The 15217-nt window shown below is 43.8% G+C and overlaps 1 protein-coding gene and 1 pseudogene across 1 annotated transcript in view; one reads left to right on the top strand and one right to left on the bottom strand.

Annotated features, from left to right (window-relative positions):
• Nucleotides 1-15217, top strand: part of LOC126426481 (adenylate cyclase type 5-like) — an 858869-nt gene that overhangs the window by 262453 nt on the left and 581199 nt on the right. The gene's annotated exons all lie outside the window — the stretch shown is intronic.
• On the bottom strand, nt 2263-2380 carry LOC126427561 (5S ribosomal RNA; annotated as a pseudogene).

The raw sequence follows: 15217 nt of genomic DNA, 5'->3' as shown, positions 1-15217 counted from the left end.
GAAGGTGCAGAGTCACCGTAATGTTTATGAAGCTTCTCTTTAGTCTCCTGATATAGTGCGCCTTTCATAAAGTAATGTTTAATCACCTCACGAAATTCATTTTCGTCCATTTTTGACAATCACTCGACTTCATTGATTCACACGAATGCCAAACTCAAAGAAATAGATCAATATGATCGGCTGCTGTGGCCAAGTGGCTCTAGGCGCTTCACTCTGGAACCACGCTGCTGCTACAGTCGCAGGTTCGAATCCTGCCTTGGGCATGGATGTATGTGATGTCCTTATGTTAGGTTTAAGTAGTTCTAAGTCTAGTGGACTGATGACCACAGATGTTAAGTCCCATAGTGCTTAGAGTCATTTGAACCATTTACACGCATATAGCTGAAACTTGGTGTGCGTTCTTTTCAGAGATGCTACTAACTAAACATGACCTCAATACACGCCGATGGTGCCATCTCTCGGACTTTTAAAACGCCCGTCGTATACTGCGTGTTGTGAACCACATTGAATTCTCCTGCTCGTACATACCATCATGGTGAGAAAAAACGAACTGCATGTAGGGGTGGACATGGTCCTCAAGGATAGATCCATACTTAAGTTGATGCATTGTACCTTCCAGAATAACAAGCTGCCCCAGATGCTTCAGAAAAAGACTGTAGCATAAGGCCAATGGCCATGAATCAGATAGAGCATAAAACGTGATTTATGTGAAAAGGCCGTCTGTCGCTATTCAGTGAACGTCCATTAGTGGTACTGGTCTACAAATTCTGGCTTTTGTCAACAATGTACAGCAGTCAGCATATGTGCATGAACTGGGCACATTGTGTGGTGGCTCATATACAGCAACGTTTGCTGAATGGTCGTTGAGGAGACACTGTTGGTAGCCCTTGGTTGATGCTCTCCCCCCTCCCGCCCCCCCCCACTCCCGCCCACACACACACTGACCCACTTTATATACCCTCAACTGCTAGTGCTGCCACCTACCACTTGGGTATAGTTATTGCACGTTGACATCGAACAAGGGCGGTTCTCACATTAATGTGTATTGTACTGTATGTTAACCGGGGACATAGAAACGACGCAGAGACTCCATCCCCACTGCAGCCGCAGTGGTCCACAACTCCACGACGACTACAGCAGTCCACTTCACCCCTCCGCCGCCCCACACCGAACCCAGGGTTACTGTGTGGTTCGGCTACCAGTGGACCCCCAGGGAACGTCTCACACCAGACGAGTGTAACCCCTATGTTTGCATGGTAGAGTAATGGTGGTATACGCGTACGTGGAGAACTTGTTTGTGCAGCAATCGCCGACATACTGTAACTGAGGCGGAATAAGGGGAACCAGCCCGCATTCACCGAGACAGATGAAAACCGCCTAAAAACTATCCACAGACTGACCGGTTCACCGGACCTCGACACAAATCCGCCAGGCGGATTCGTGCCAGGACCAGGTGCTCCTTCCCAATCTTGAAAGCCGCGCATTAGACCGCACAGCCAACCGGGCGGGGCACATTAATGTGACTGGACCATGTATTAGAAGTTAACAAAGTTCTCTTTTTCCGAGAAGCTTTCCTTGCTGTAGCCAGCCAGCATTTTATATCCTCTCTACTTCGGCTATTATCAGTTATTTTAGGCCCCAAACAGCAAAACTCGTCTACTACTTTCTGTCCCACATTTTCTAAATTGTTCCCTTAGCATTGCTCAATTTAAACTGACTGCCTTCCATTCTCCTTGTTTTATTTTTGTTGGCGTTCATTCTACAGACTCTTTTCAAGGCACAATCCATTCCGCTCAACTCTTCTTCCAACAGCTTTCGCCTCTCTGAGACTCTCATTAGTAAACCCAAAGGTTTTATTTCTGTCCAATAAACTTTTATTCCGTTTCTAAATTTTCCTCTCAGTTTGCTTCACAGCTTGCTCATTGTACAGACTGAGTAACTACAGAGACCTGTCTCAGTACCATCGATACTACGACTTCCTTTTCATGTCGTTTGTATCTTGCAACTGCTGTCTGGTATCTGTACAAGTTGTAGATAACCTTTCTCTCTTTGCATTTTATCCCTGACAGCAATCATAGCACTCCATCTTCACGCCACGAGTGGCCTATCGGGTCCATCCGACCGCCGTGTCTTCCTCAGTGGAGGATGCGGATAGGAGGGGTGTGGGGTCAACGCACTGCTCTCCCGGTCGTGATGAAGCCGCTACTACTCAGTCGAGTAGCTCCTCAGTTAGCATCACGTGGCTGAGTGCATCCCGAAAAATGGCAACAGCGCGTTGTGGCCTGAGTGGTCACCCATCCAAGTGCTGACCACGGCCGACAGCGCTTAACTTCAGTGATCTCACGGGAACCGGTGTATCCACTGCGGGAAGGCCGTTGTCTATTTTATCCCTGATACACTCATAATTTAAAACATTGCATTCCAGCCAATTCTATAAAAAACTATCTCTAAATCTGCAAGTGGTATAAACATATGTGTACCTCTCTTGAACGTGCTAGAGTATTTGTTTATTAAGCCTGACCGGTCGCAAAATGGAAACGACCGTGAAAATTAAAAATGTTATATTTGGAACAGTTAGCTACACGTTACACTTATTTACGTAGTCGCCGCTCCAACTTAGACATTCGTCATAGCGTTATACCAACTTTCCAATACCCTCGTCATAAAAGGCTTGCCGTCAAATCTCTGCACCGGTCTACAGCTGGTTGTCTGAGCCAAAATGTTGCCATCATAGCCAGCCGTTCATGTGATCAGAGATGAAAGACAAGGGGAGCCAATTACGAGCTGTGTTGTGGGTGATCAAACACTTGTGATCGAAAATGCTGTAGGAGCAGCTTCACTGCCCCTGCGGTATGCAGCCAAGAACTGTCATGAGGAAGCAAACACAAGACAGATACAGTATGTGGGGTCCATGGAATCAGGCGAGATGTCTTATGAGGCCCTCACACTTGATGGGAGACTCTGTTTTCTAGACTTCTTTATGTGCTCACTGTGCAATCAGAATGCTGGTACCATACACCTCGGGAATAGTTTCCATGAACTAATCGCACCAAACTTGATGTGAGCGTACTGCTGAACTTACTTTGCTACACATTCTTTAAAAGCCATTTTGCAGTAATTGAAGTAAACGACTGTGTTCTAATTAATATTAATATTAATTTATTAAAACATCAACTCAAATGCGTCGATAACTGACGATACTCCTTACACACGCACAGACACACACACACACACACACACACACACACACACACACACACACACACACACGCCTGGCACCTTTGGTGATGTGGACTGTATGGTATGAACAGATTTTTTTCTTTAATCAAATGTGTATGTTGTTCAGAATTGCAACTCCATCTACACTTTTCACGCTAATTACGGCGATACAAATATGATCTTTTGCGAATGTATTTCTGACCAAAAAGAGACTTTGGTTGCTGGAGCCGAAGGTTTTTGTTACCCCTGCCTTTTGAGCTCTTGTGGTGATATTTCTATAGAAACATTCATCCCCTAACACACATTTCCTTAGAAGAAAAATACCAGTCATCATAGAGCTGGTTTAAAAATGTTTCAATATAATAAAACAGTTTCACAAAAATTTTCATCCCATCTTTCATCCAGTTATGAGTTCAATTTCTAAAAAACACTGAAACACCTATACTTTAATACCCATTTTCAGAGATGTACCTGACAAAATGCTTTAATACTATGCAGTGTCCCTTTTGCGATGTGCGATGTGCATGTGTATAAAAATATTGAATAAGGCCAAACAGACCAGACTAAAAGTCAATTGTGAAAAAAATATAAAATTATTTTCAAAAAATATAACGTCGATACTACGGTAGGGAAAGACAATAACGATGATAAACCATATCGCAGTAAAGAATATTTTGAAATAAAACATTTATATCTTTGTATAACTATAGAAGATGGAAAAGATAAATTATTCTGATTCTCATGTTACTATTGTTAGCTACAGATTGTGTGTAGAGTTGAACGCTAGCAGATGTTCCTTTTGTTCTTTCGAATAGACGATAAAAAATGTGTGTATCAGGGTATTGATGGAAATATATGTATAAAAGTGAGTTCATTGTATTATTTCAAGAACATGCCAGCCACTAATCCTAAATTTTTAATTGAAAAGAGAGAATAATTAGTATTTTTCAGCTATCAAGCAGACGAAAGCAGTGATCGCTAACAGGCAACAATTGGCCGCCATTACGCTGCGGACTTAATATTAACTGTTCTTACAGCTTTCCACGAGAGCAGAAGTGATAAAATCATTTCGAAATATTATTTAATTTAAATCTGAATAGTTCCATGAGTTAATTTTGCGAGAGTTCAAATACTTTCAGAGATACCATTTGTCGTAGATCTGTGAACTTTGGCCTTGACTGTATTCAGATGAAAACCAGATATGATAGTCTTGTAGGGAGCCTGGCGCTCATTTAAATTGAAAACAAACATTTATTTCGACCTCCTATAAGATACTCTGCTTCTAACGGTCTCACCTACGTAAAGAAAATAAATAATGCTAACCTCTTACCTTACGTAGTATCAAAAAACGTAAAACCAATATACAATGTTAAAAGAGAACCGTTAGAACTACTTTAAGAATGACTTACTTTCAAAGAAAGACTTTCACCCGCTATTCCATCCTCACAGGGATTAAATTTCAAAATATTGTCAAACACGAGAAACCAGATACAAAGTTTCGTCGTTCTAGCTTCAAAATTGCGTTAATAGCTATATATTTTCAAAAATCCTTTCATTCCTTATTTCACCCCCTTAAGATCGCAATTTCGAAAAATCCCTTCTTAGTCGATGCCTGTGGTAGCTGATCAACACATTCGCCATATTTCAAGTTTCTGACCTAAGCAGTTTGGGCTGCACACTGATGAATCAGTGAGGACATTTCCTTTTAGACAGGGAGATCATTAACAGTCTGAAAGGCTTCTAACGGCGTTGCAGCATAGGTTGCGTTGGGAAATTGTTGTTAAGCAAAAAATTCTACACGTCGCTCCCTTTCGGACTTAAATGGTTCAAATGGCTCTGAGCACTATGGGACTTAAGTTCTGAGGTCATCAGTCCCCTAAAACTTAGAACTACTTAAACCTAACTAACCTAAGGACATCACATCACACACATCCATACCCGAGGCAGGATTCGAACCTGCAACCGTAGCGGTCGCGCGGTTCCAGAACCGCTCGGCCATTAGAGAGTTAATTAACATGGAGGTTAGCCAATCAGGCAGTTGCGCACGCAAATTCAAACGGTGCACCAGAGACGGCGTCGTCGAATATATTTTTCGTTTAGCTTCCTAAAACCGAAAAGGAGCGTGATGCAAACGTTAGAAATGAGACGATAGCAAGCATCGAACTGAGCCAAAGTCTGACCAGTCTTGTACGCCATGATCTACGCTATGAGAAAATCTGACACTAATTGTATCTGATGGGCCGCTTGAATTTGCGCGCACAACGGCCTAAGTGTCTAACTTAAATGCTAATTAAATCGGAAGGGGCTGACGAATCAAAGAATTATTTCTCAGCACAACCCACCCTGCAACATTCTGACATGCTTTGTAGAATGTTTCTGACCACCCTGTGTGCCGGCCGGGGTGGCCGTGCGGTTCAAGGTGCTTCCTCCTGTCTGGAACCGCGCGACCGCTACGGTCGCAGGTTCGAATCCTGCCTCGGGCATGGATGTGTGTGATGTCCCTAGGTTAGTTAGGTTTAAGTAGTTCTAAGTTCTAGGGGACTGATGACCTCAGAAGTTAAGTCCCATAGTACCCAGACCCATTTGAACCAGTTTTGAACCACCCTGTGTACAGAGGTACCATATTATATTCAGTTTAGCCATTTTGGGAGTGATTTTTCGTTTTTGTTTATTTTTAGGTCTTGTATCCCATGTCAAGCCTGTCCAGTCAATGTAAACACAATTTGCAAGCAAACCGGACCGGAAAACTATGAAGTCCCGGAATACTACTTTGATCTACTGATTCATACTGAAAATAGGCCCTCACCATCATTGGAAATTATAAAAATATTGATTCGATTCCTACGAAACTATATAATTATGACGTAGGGCTTGTTTGACGCCAAAGGAGTGACATCACATGCCGCCATAATAAAATGAGCGGCCGTACTCGAACCTGTGACAGTCGTGGGTGGTTCTGGAAAGTCTTTGGTTGTTTAGACCTGTGGTTCCGATTTTTCGATTTTAATATGCACTAAAGCGCACAAAGAAACTGGTATAGGCATGCAGAGATATACAGGGTGGTCCATTGATAGTGACTCGGCCAAATATCTCACGAAATAAGCATCAAACGAAAAAACTACAAAGAACGAAACTCGCATAAGTACGTGGTATCACGTAACATTCCGCCAGTGCAGATGGTATTTGCTTCGTGATACATGACCCGTGTTAAAATGGACCGTTTACCAATTGCGGAAAAAGTCGCTATCGTGTTGATGTATGGCTATTGTGATCAAAATGCCCAACAGGCCTGTGCTATGTATGCTGATCGGTATCATGGACGACATCATCCAAGTGTGCGGACCGGTCGCCGGATAGTTCCGTTATTTAAGGAAACAGGAAGTGTTCAGTCACATGTGAAACGTCAACCACAACCTGCAACAAATGATTATGTCCAAGTAGGTGTTTTAGCTGCTGTCGCGCCTAATCCGCACATCAGTAGCAGACAAATTGCGCGAGAATCGGGAATCTCAAAAACCTCGGTGTTGAGAATGCTACATCAACATCGATTGCACCCGTACCATATTTTTATGCACCAGGAATTGCATGACGACGACTTTGAACGTCGTGTACAGTTCTTTCACTGGGTACAAAAGAAATTACGGGACGACGACAGATTTTTTGCACGCGTTCTATTTAGCGACGAAGCGTCGTCCACCAACAGCAGTAACGTAAACCGGCATAATATGCACTATTGGGCAACGGAAAGCTCTGATAGCGAAAGTAGTACACACGCTTTTCCTTTGTCCGCAGCTAGAATGATTATTTCAGGATCATTCCGCAGTTCTCGAATAGCAGTTCATTTCTCTTTCGTGATGTTCGACGTCGGTGGAACGGTTCTGGTGAGCCCACGGCATATTCCCCGGCGTATTTCATCCGTATCATCGCTGGAGAGGGTGGAAATTATTCGTTTCATACCACTGATGAAATCTCCAACAGGTACGTCAGACAGTGTTGGTGCTGAGTCCCCTATCATTATTGAGTGTTGTGTTCGTTGTCGTGACTCACGTTGAAGGAAGCTGTAAATACATCACAGAAGCATAATTGTTATTTTAGAAGCTTTTACTGTAATAACCCAAAATAAAAAATATTGTTTTTCGCTCCATCACGCCATCTATCGTCCAACGAACAACGAGAACACAGCAGATATGCCCCAGTAGCCTATATGACAGGTTGTATGTACGCTTCCGTAGCGCAGCGGTAGCGTTGCCGCTTACGAAGAAGGGGCCCCGAGTTCGATCCCCGGCAGGTGACTGGGTGTTGTGTACCAATCATTATTTTCATCATCCTTGACACTCAGGTCACCGAAGTGGCGTCAACTAAAAAGGACATGCAATACGGCGGCCGAACTCACCCGCATGGGGCCTCCTGGCCAATAAATGCCATACGATCATTTCTCTTTTTTTTCATGACATTAAATTGGTATAATGTTCCAAATACGTACTTTAATACAATCTTTGGGTGCTTCAAACGCATACATCAGAAAGCATCTCAGACGAAGCAGCTACTAAAATGCGAAACAATTACTAAGGTAGACTCAGATTTTCACTCTGCAGCGGTGTGTGCGCTGATTTGAAACTTCCTGGCAGATTAAAAGTGTCTGGCACACAGTTTTAATCTGCCAGGAAGTTTCATACCAGCGCACACTCCGCTGCAGAGTGAAAATCTCATTCTGGAAACATCCCCCAAGCTGTGGTTAAGCCATGTCTCCACAATATCCTTTCTTTCAGGAGTGCTAGTTCTGCAAGTTTCGAAGGGGAGCTTCTGTAAAGTTTGGAAGGTAGGAGATGAGATACTGGCAGAAGTAAAGTTGTGCGTACCGGACGTGAGCCGTGTTTGGGTAGCTCAGTTGGTAGAGAACTTGCCCGCGAAAGGCAAAGGTCTCGAGTTCGAGTCGCGGTCTGGCACACAGTTTTAATCTGCCAGGAAGTTTCAATAACTGAAGTAAGTGTCTCCAGTTGCTAATAGCCAGAGCGTAAATGCTAGCCTTTCGTAAGATTGTGTTGGTTGTCATTAGGGCTATGCTTCTAGATTTCTCTCTCAGTAGCAACGAAAAGACGCGAAAAGCGCCAACCGCTATGTATGCAATGATGATGTGATCCCATCCTCCGAGGAGCGTAGGGGACGATGCGGGAGACCCGCAACGACGTACTAGGCAAGGTCCTAGGGGAGGTGGTTTGCCATTGCCTTCCTCCGACCGTAATGGGAATGAATGGTGATGATGAAGACGGCACAAAAACATCCAGTCATCTCGAGGTAGGAAAAATCCCAGATGCCGCCGGGAATCGAACCCGGGACCCCGAGCTCGGGAAGCGAGAAAGCTAACACAAGACCACGAGCTGCGGACTTTATTTATGTACGCAAATCTTTGGTATAATGTTAAGACAGACAGGATCTGCGTGAGAATTGAGGCACATACAATGTTTTTCCTGCGTCATTTTGCTGGCTTCATCGTAAACAACTAGCCATGCAAACCAATTCTATTTGAACATCACAGTTTTCGCATCTCCTCTGTGTTTAATACTAATACTAACGTAGTAATAATAATAAAAATAATAAATGTAATAGTAATAATACTAATAATGACAATAGTAAATAAAGAACAGACCGGCCGGTGTGGCCGTGCGGTTCTAGGCACTTCAGTCCGGAACCGCGTGACCGCTACGGTCGCAGGTTCGAATCCTGCCTCGGGCATGGATGTGTGTGATGTCCTTAGTTAGGTTTAAGTAGTTCTAAGTTCTAGGGGACTCATGACCACAGACGTTAAGTCCCATAGTGCTCAGAGCCATTTGAACCATTTGAATAAAGAACAAAACGAAAATAACATACAAAATTTCAGCCTATAGCCATATTTACATATTACGTGTGAAATGACTCATTCCATAGCATTACCGCTCAACATGCAGAACATGAAACTAGCTTCGTATCGAGTGAGAACTGCTTGAGGATTATTACCATGAAAAGCACACAAATTTAACCAGCAAACCTATAACACAGGGTGTCCCACTCAAAACTCCCAGGAGAGAAAAACCACAGTAGATACGACAATGAAAAATACACCACATTGTAGAGCATCTCAAAGAATTTATATTCACGCGTCAGAAGTGCCAAGTATCGTCGTCAGAGTGCAGCATGGTCGCATGAAGTGAAAATGGCGAATCCACAGAAGAACGCGCAAGCAGTGTGGTTTGCAGAAACAAAATTTGCTGTTTGTGGCTCAGATGTAGCAACAATTGTGGAAGGTACGTATGCAGAATGAAGCGACAAATCAGAATTTGTAACAAGGCCTGGATTCAAACGCGGGTCTCCTGCTCGCTAGGCGTATGCACTAACCACGACGCCAACCCTGGCACTGTGGATTTGTACAACTGCAAAACTGTGGGATTGGTTTCTTCTTTGTTGGGAATTAGTTTTATTGCTTTTGAAGTTTTAGTATCACATCTCTATGGTTTTCGCTTTGGCTAAGGGCGTCGTGGCGTATTTGGTACGTTAAGCAATGCAGGTGTTATATTCCGTACATATTTGCTATGTTCGATGTTGACTGATTCAGCTAGAAGTGTACACAGCGAGCGAAAAGTCGCGTTTTTGGGTAGCTATAAGATTTTCTGCCGACAGTCAGATGTACTGGTATTTACTAGCAATTCTTTGTTATTGGTTCAAATGGCTCTGAGCACTATGGGACTCAACTGCTGTGGTCATCAGTCCCCTAGAACTTAGAACTACTTAAACCTACCTAACCTAAGGACATCACACACATCCACGCCCGAGGCAGGATTCGAACCTGCGACCGTAGCAGCAGCGCGGCTCCGGACTGGAGCGCCTAGAACCGCACGGCCACCGCGGCCGGCTCTTTGTTATTGAAGAAAAAACGACATTCTTCAGTAAATATCCGTACATTACGAGAGAATCCTGTAACGTACTGTTTCATACGTCCCTTGGTCCTTAGGAAGCCAAATAATCATAAATGTGGTGTCATTTTTTTTTTTTTGTTCATTTTAGTGGCACTAAGTACGTTTCGTATTGCAGAAACTACGTTAAAATCGATATGAACGTTTGCATTCGCACTCGTCTGATATCGTATTCAGAAATATCTCTTGCTGGCCGCTTGGGGCGCTCCTATCGCAGTGGATAACAAAAGAAGATGGAATGTCACGACTCTTACGATAAACTGTGATAATATTAACCGTGTTGTTAAATAATATCATTGGCCACTTTGTGCTTATCCTCTTTGTAGCGTACGTTCTAACCAGCTTGTCCATTTGTACTGTGATAATATTAACTGTGTTGTTAAATAATATAATTGGCCACTTTCTACTCATCTTCTTTGTAGCGCGCGTTCTAACCAACTTGTCCATTTGTTTTGTTATAATCATGCGTCTTCATTACCTTGGATTCTTCATTATCGTCCACTTCTTTGCTTGAATGCACTGTACTAAGCAAAATTATAACTTTGTCCCATTATTGGACAATACGTAACGGCTCTTGTGGAAAAATTGTCAACTGATACATAACTGATTCTGTTTTCCAAGCCTTGCACCATACCTAAAGCAACTCTCTTGCCTTGACCAACTTCACGTGATTTGTTTCGTTATCGACAAGAGTAAATCTGCAGGTTGAGGATGTAAAAGTGGCATTGTCACATACAGAACACAACTTCAATCCACATTTTTTCTGTTTTTGAAGGAATATATTGCCGAAATGGACGTTTACAACGAAATACCTCACAAGTTGTTCGCCAGATGTTATGTTTCTGTGTGGAACGGAAGCGTCTTGAAATGTCTTCAGCTAAGTTTCATTTCTATGATGTCAGAAACACGTCTCGCACTCATCTTTAAGTCGGATGCATCTTCAAATTTGGGTAAAACCATCCGTAGGCTGATCCGCTCTCTAGTTCGAGCACGTCCATAATTTCCATAATGTCTGTTATATTGTCGTTGAAAAGACAAACAGACCATTTCTTTTCACGCTGTGAATGATTTTCGGAGTCACCTTTTTACAAATCGCTTTGTAATTCGTTAATGGAGTTTCTGGAAAACTTGTGACGGACATTGAAGCAAAAAAATCTAATATTTTGAAATTTTCGAAGAGGACTAGCATGTTAAGACGAACTAATGGTGTAGAGAGGTTTGGCCAACAAACAACGGATGATAACTGAACACAGCTCCATACAATATGAGACGATGATAGATTACATAGAAAAATACACTGAAGCGCCAAAGAAAGTGGCATAGGCATGCGTATTCAAATACAGAGGTATAATGGACGGAATACGGCGCTGCGGTCGGCTATGCCTGTATAAGACAAGTGCCTGGCGCAGTTGTTAGATCGACTACTGCAGCTGTAGTGGCACGTTATCAAGATTTAAGTGGTGTTATAGTCGGCGCACGAGCGATGGGACACTGCATTTCCGAGGTAGCGATGAAGTGAGGACTTTCCTGCACGACCATTGCACGAGTGTTCTGTGAATATCAGGAATCCGGTAAAACATCAGATCTCAGACATCTCTGTGGGTCCGCAGCTCGTGGTCGTGCGGTAGCGTTTTCACTTCCCGCGCCTGGGTTCCCGGGTTCGATTCCCGGCGGGGTCAGGGATTTTCTCTGCCTCGTGATGACTGGGTGTTGTGTGATGTCCTTAGCTTAGTTATCTTTAAGTAGTTCTAAGTTCTAGAGGACTAATGACCATAGATGTTAAGTCCCATAGTGCTCAGAGCCATTTTTCCATCTCTGTGGTCGGAAAAAGATCCTGCAAGAACGGGACCAACGACGACTGAAGAGAATCGTTCAACGTTCCGCAAATTGATGCATATTTTAATACTCGGTCATCAAAAAGTGTCAGCGTGCGAACCATTCAACGAAATATTATCCATGGCTTTCGGTGTCGAAGGCCCACTCGTGTAACCTTGATGACTGCATGACACAAAACTTTACGCCTCGGCTGGGCCCGTCAACACCGACATTGGACTGTTGATGACTGGAGTCGTGTTGCCTATCGGGCGAGTCTCGTTTTAAATTGTGTCGAGCCGATGGACGAGTACGGGTATAGAGATAACGTGATGAATCCAGGGACCCTGCATGTCAGCAGGGGACTGTTCAAGCTGGTGGACGCTCTGTAATGGTGTGGGGCGCGTGCAGCTGGAGTGATATAGGAGCCCTGATACGTCTAGATACGACTTTGACAGCTGATGCGTAATCTCACAGCCTGTCTGATCACCTGCACCCATTCATGCTCATTGTGCATTCCGACGGAGCTGGACAATTCGAGCAGGATAATGCGACTCTCCACACGTCCAGAATTCCTACAGAGTGTCTCCAGGAACTCTCTTCTGAGTTTAAACACTTCCGGTATACACCAAATTCAGCAGACATGATCATTATATAAGCCTCCAATCGTGCTGTTCAGAAGAGATCTGCACCCCGCCGTACTCTTACGGATTTATGGACGGCCCTGCAGGATTCGTGGTGTCAGTTCCTTGCAGCACTACTTCAGACATTAGTTGAGTGCAGACCACGTAGTGTTTCTGTACTTCTGCGTGCTGCAAGGGACTCTACAGGGTATTAGTCAGGTGTGCCAGTTTCTTTGCCTCTTCAGTGTAGTTGACCATTGCGAGCCGAATGCAAGGTTACAGACTGCCATTGTTAAGTACGGAGACGCAAGTCTCAGCGAAAAGGGAAAAGTCTGACGCCACCTTTGACGGAACAGATCTAACATATAATCTGTAATTTACAAAGATGATGATTATTACCAGTAAATAACTAGACGACGAGCTAGAACAAAAATTGCGAGCAATACAATAATGGGCGTTAGCCGAATATATGCTGGGATAAACAGTCCAGCCCATCAAACTTCGTAATCAGACGAGGTGATTACGTAATTTGCTGTAAATGGAACACAATTATTATTTCACGTTAATCTGCTCCGCATCGCTCGTGCCATTAATTAAACCCAGCTTACACAATACATTTAATTTGCATGTTTGCTTTGAAACGGCCAGGGGATATGCAATAGCTCTCCGTTATCTTCATCTACACGAGCTGGTCATTTCGTCTCGTTACAAAATCGCTACTTTTAGTGTTCGCAGGCGTTTCGTGTACCATTTTCTGCTTCGTAGATTCGCAAAATTTAGAGCAGAGATTAAGGCTCCGCGTTGAAGTAAAATTTGGCCGTTAGAAAAAACCTATTTTGGGTATTATGCAGCGTGATTTTGTAGTGCTGGAACCAACTACCGAACAGTAATCTGCAGATGAAGGGAACGACTGATAAAACAGGCCAGGATAAAACAGGCCAGGGGTGTAGAGGGATTGGGTGAGTGGGCAGCGGGGGGGGGGGGGGGGGGGGGGGGAGGGGGGGGGATGGAGGAGGAGTGGCGGAAGATCAAATTGATTTGCGGAAAGATCTAGAAACACAGAAAGCAACACTGACCGCCGTACGAGTTATCTTAGAGCAGAGGTCGAAGAAAGACAACCGAAAAAAATGTTCAAATGTATGTGAAATCTTATGGGAGTTAACTGCTAAGGTCATTGGTCCCTAAGCTTACACACTACTTAACCTAAATTATCCTAAGGACAAACCACACACACCCATGCCCAAGGGAGGACTCGAAAACCTCTGCCGGGACCAGCCGCACAGGACAACCCAAATTAAAAGCTTTTTATCGTTATATACCTCATTCGGAGTAAACGGATCCCTACAGGATCACTCTGTAGTGGTAAGTTCCTATGGGACCAAACTGCTGTGGTCATCGGTCCCTAGGCTTACACGCTACGTAATCTAACTTAAACTAACTTACGCAGAGGACAACACACACACACACACACACACACACATGCCCGAAGGAGGACTCGAACTAACGACGGGTGAGGTAGCCGTGCGAACCGTTACAAGGTGCCTTGGACCGCGCGGCTGATCACTTGGTTCCACGTCAGTTTATCTGTCTGCCTATTGTCGATCTGTCCTCAGGAACTGGTAGACTTACCAAGTTGTAATATATGTTACATTCTAAGGTATTGGTCCCTTGGCGGTGTAAAAAAAAAAAAAAAAAAAAAATCTAATCTTGTAAGTCAATGCAAGGAAAAATGCGGCCATTTACTGTTGCCCGACAACCTATACGGTACTTCCCCGATGGCGTAGAATAATGAAATTTCGCAAGCAGCAAGTTTTCACAGTGCGAGTAAAGGAAAACATCCGAGATTTGTCAATTTGTTATTATATCACACTAAAAACGTTTTTTGCCATCTGTTGTCTGTCTTTCACGAGTCCGTTTTCTCAGGAACGCGGTTAGAGGTGTCAAGTTGAGGTTTATGTCAAATACTAGACAGGATATAAAATGTACACCGGCGATATCAAGGTAAGCGTTTCTGAAGACGAGAAATTTGTTAACATCGAGTGTAGATCTAAGTGTCAGGAAGTCTTTTCTGAAAGTGTTTGTATGGAGTGTAGCCATGTACGGAAGTGAAACGTGGACAGTGAACAGTTTAGACAAGAAGAGAACAGAAGCTTTCGAAATGTGGTGCTACATCCGGCCGGGGTGGGCGAGCGGTTCTAGGCGCTACAGTCTGGAACCGCGCGACCGCTGCGGTCGCAGGTTCGAATCCTCCTTCGGGCATGGATGTGTGTGATGTCCTTAGGTTAGTTAGGTTTAATTAGTTCTAAGTTCTAGGGGACTGATGACCTTAGAAGTTAAGTCCCATAGTGCTCAGAGCCATTTGAACCTTTTTTTTTTTTTTGTGGTGCTACAGAAGAACGCTGAAGATTAGACGGGTACGTCACGTAACTAATAAAGAGGTACTGAATAGAACTGGACAGAAGAGGAATTTGTGGCGCAACTTGATTAGGAAAAGGGGTCAGTTGGTACGACACGTCCTGAGGCATCTAGGGTTCACCAATTTAGTACTGGACGGAGGCGAGGAGAGTAAAAATCGCACAGGGAGACCAAGAGATGAGTACACTAAGCAGATTCAGA

This window comes from Schistocerca serialis, chromosome 11, assembly GCF_023864345.2.
Source record: "Schistocerca serialis cubense isolate TAMUIC-IGC-003099 chromosome 11, iqSchSeri2.2, whole genome shotgun sequence".
Classification (NCBI taxonomy): domain Eukaryota; kingdom Metazoa; phylum Arthropoda; class Insecta; order Orthoptera; family Acrididae; genus Schistocerca; species Schistocerca serialis.
Note: the sequence above shows the minus strand (reverse complement) of the source record. Positions and strands in the feature narration are given on the sequence as shown.